At 42.0% G+C, this 3,711-nt stretch overlaps 1 long non-coding RNA gene across 1 annotated transcript; it reads right to left on the bottom strand.

Annotated features, from left to right (window-relative positions):
• Positions 1–2,183: 2,183 nt before the first annotated feature.
• Positions 2,184–3,378, bottom strand: LOC134528546 (uncharacterized). Its single transcript, XR_010074407.1, has 3 exons — positions 3,167–3,378; positions 2,776–2,960; positions 2,184–2,607 (listed from the first exon to the last, which is right to left on the bottom strand). It is a non-coding gene; the product is annotated as an uncharacterized LOC134528546 (long non-coding RNA).
• Positions 3,379–3,711: the final 333 nt, after the last annotated feature.

Raw genomic sequence — 3,711 nt, 5'->3', positions numbered from 1 at the left:
GCACAACGAAGTGTTTTTTTTTTTCATGGAGAAGGTTTTTGTGCCATCCATCGTTTTGTAACCAGCCGCTGTGTTATACAAATTTACAATATGTTTATTGAAGTATTACAAACTACTTCCTGGCAACCGATTTCCAATGGAATCTTTTATGAAAGTTCAAAAAGAGAATTTTTATGTTTAATCGTGCGTGCTCAATAGCGCGATGAGTCGCCTTCGCGCTGTCGCAAGTCCAGCAGCAGAGGCGACGCTGTGAACAGTTGTTGTACACTTCTTACAAGGGGAATCCTTGGAGAGCCAGGTGCCGGCGACATGACCTGTGAAACTGCAAGGCAGAGCTGTGTGAACTCGCAGATGGTGCAGAGCTCTGCCTTGCGATGCCACGAGTGATATTAATCAATTTAGAAAATGTTTGTCATTTATGGTTTTGCCTGCATCCTTAATGTAAATGTAATGTTAAACACGTTCAGATAATTCGCACGAGTTGATGAAGTAAATACAAGTTTTTTTTTGTACAAATTAGACGTAAGGGGAAGTTGTCACCTTCAGCTCAGGTGAAGAGTACAGGAGACAATACACGTGGCACACCCACGCGACTGGGTTCCCAAGGGCTGTCCTTGGAACATGCTTTTTCATGTAATTTACCTTAATTTTATTTATTTAATTACATTTGGGTACAAGGCCTATATCAGTATCTTATATCTCATTTCTTCAAGTTTATTAAATACTAGCTGCCCGACCCGGCTTCGCACGGCTATACTAATGGAAAAAAATTAAGCCACATCTCCCATTTACAGAAATGGTAAATAAAAAAAATTCAGTGAAAATTTATTACAATGCTGTATAATGTACCGAAGAGAAAATGAATAGCACCGATGGTTTCCCGACTCGTGCACGCAACGTACAACTGATGTACCCGTACTTCGCTACGGCAGTCTACAGGCAGATCACTCTTGCGCCACTCATTATACATGCCCCTCCTTGTGGGTACGCCACTGCCGCGCGATGCCCGTTGCCATGGAGACGCAGAAGGCATGAACAATGCAAAATCCTGTTCTCATGCAGACAAAGTACCCACTGTTGCCTGGTTTTAACAACCCATGGGATCTAATTTTCGGAAAATGTCATCCTGCGTAACATAAGGAACATTACTGTGAAGTTTAAAGTCTGTAACATATATATACTTGAAAAAAAGGGCAATTTTTGATATTTAAAGTACCCGCAAAATTTCAACGGTGATGAGGACTGCACTAACAATGAAATAGTCGTTGCCGTAGAGACGAATGAAGCATCAACAAAGCAACAGCCGTTGCCATGGTGATTTCCTACCAAAAACTGGAAATTTTGATATATTACGCCCCCGAAACTCCCCTTGGGATCGGATTTCCGCAGAATCCGTTCTTAGTGAGCGTCTACATCACAAAATGAGTAACTATGCTAAATTTCAAGTCAATCGGGTGTATAGTTTTAGAGATCTCGTGATGAGTGAGTCAGTGAGTGGTATTTCGCTTATATATATATATATATATACACACACACACACACAAGTCCTTGTCAGAATTGTAACGGGAGAGGAAAATTATTGATGGTCCGAAAAATTAAAATCAATTAAAGATAATAAAAATAATTCTAGTAAAAGAAAAAAAACAAATTAAACACATAGAAAGGAAAAAAACAATAGTTTAGGTTTGCGATTTAAAGTGATAAAAAGTATTTAAATACTAATTGAACTCTTATGAGGGTACTTATTGCTTCGTTGTTAATATCACACGGGTGTTTTTTACTTGTATGGGAAAATTAAGAATGATAAGGCATCTAGTGCGTGGCAACAATGTTAATAGGCAATAGGAAATAAACTTCTAGCGCCTGCGGCATTGTCAACACACACTTCGTACGTGTACTGCATGTTTTATCTAACCCCCGCCAACGCATTTGATTCTAAACTGGACTTTTAGTAAGGATCCCTAATGTTATTGATAATATAATATAGCCTAAAGCCTTACTCGATAAATGTACTATCCAACACTGAAAGAATTTTTCAAATCGGACCAGTGATTCCTGAGATCAGCTTGTTCAAACAAACAAACAAACAAACAAACAAACTCTTCAGCTTTATAATATTAGTAGGAGATTTATGTTCCATAGTTAATGTTATTACGGTTAATTGGTTGAAATACTACTACAAATTGGTGGATTATATTTATATTCTTTATATATATATATTTGCAATCGTGAAGTTAGGAACGTTACATTGTAGATTTAACGAAGTTCTCTATAATTACAATATCATGTTGCACGCATGTTCGCCGCCTCGTGAGTGGACACCAGGGCAGCCGCAGTGCCGGCGGTGTGTGATGGTTGCAGCTGGACGAGTACCAGGACTTGCCGCAGGAAGGCTCCGACGACGACATCGACGGCGGGGGTCGAGCGCGCGCGGCGGGCCACGGCAAGCTCTTCCGCATGCAGATCCTGGAGGACTGAGCGGGCGCCGTCTGCTGTCGCTGCTCCGGCTGTCTGTCCCCGTCAGCCGGTAGCGGTGGAGGGGCTGAGGCGGCGACTACGCTGGGTCGGTGGCCCTGGCCGCTAGTTCATTGCCGAAGCTCCAACACCCTCCAGATCAAACAACAGGGAGCTATCCCTAAACAGTTCTGCACGTTTAAAAGGCTCTGGAATGTTTTAAAAGAGAACAGGTAGATACTCCCACACTACCCTTCAAGGGCGCATATGTGGGAGGGGAACGTTGAGAAAATGCCGGCCGTATAAGGTCGGAATATATACCTGCCTGTCGCCGGCTGCTGTCGCTGCTCCGGCTGTCTGTGACCCGGGCACCAGGTCCATGACCCCTGACCGCGAGGCCAGCACGGCTCTCACCGGACCCGCACCACGCCGACCGACCACAGCACAAGGCGCGCCCCGAGAAGGCTGGGGCTAACAGCGGTCAGGAACCCGCGTGCATACATACACTGGAAAAAAAAAAGAGGGGGGGGGGTTGTTGTGAAGTCGGTTTGCGGACGATAATTTTACGTGATAAACGTCATAAGAAAACATTTATGAAAAATTGCATACTTTTTTTTAATTTTCCAAATATTATTTACAGTTTAATTTAAATTAATTTGTTTGAATATAATCACGGAAAATTAGTTTTAAAAAAAAAAAGGCCCGCCTTAACCTGTTTGATATTATAGAAGATTTTCCTCGCACGGTGGTTGGCCGGTTCTTGCACGCTCGGCTCAGGCGGAACGTGACAATTTTTCGTGCGTGCTCAGCCGGAGTTCATCGGCTTTATAAGACGTTATCACGTCAAAAACTAAAAGTTTATAATTTTTACAAATTACAAGTGATATCTTGGCAAACTGAATCTCCGAAGATGTTCCTTGTAAAGGTACAAACAAATATTTTTTTTGAGCGTGTGCCTTTGTCATTTGAAATGGGTATGCCTATAAAACTCATCACGATATCAACGCTCGCATCTGTGGTTTTTATCGCGAATCACGTCACCAGTTATTTACCGAGTATTGTCTATTGTATGCGTGATTTTTCCAAACAACTTTCAGTAAACATCACGGGTGCAAAATGTGCTAGCAAACAACCAGTGAATAGACGTTAAATTCCGTGTTAATGACAGCAGAAAATGAAATGGCATGTGACATCGAGACTTAATAAGGACCGCAGAGGTACTATTGTGTACACCGGAATATATTTTTTTTCGAACAA

Source organism: Bacillus rossius, chromosome 1 (assembly GCF_032445375.1).
Source record: "Bacillus rossius redtenbacheri isolate Brsri chromosome 1, Brsri_v3, whole genome shotgun sequence".
Classification (NCBI taxonomy): Eukaryota; Metazoa; Arthropoda; class Insecta; order Phasmatodea; family Bacillidae; genus Bacillus; species Bacillus rossius.
Note: the sequence above shows the minus strand (reverse complement) of the source record. Positions and strands in the feature narration are given on the sequence as shown.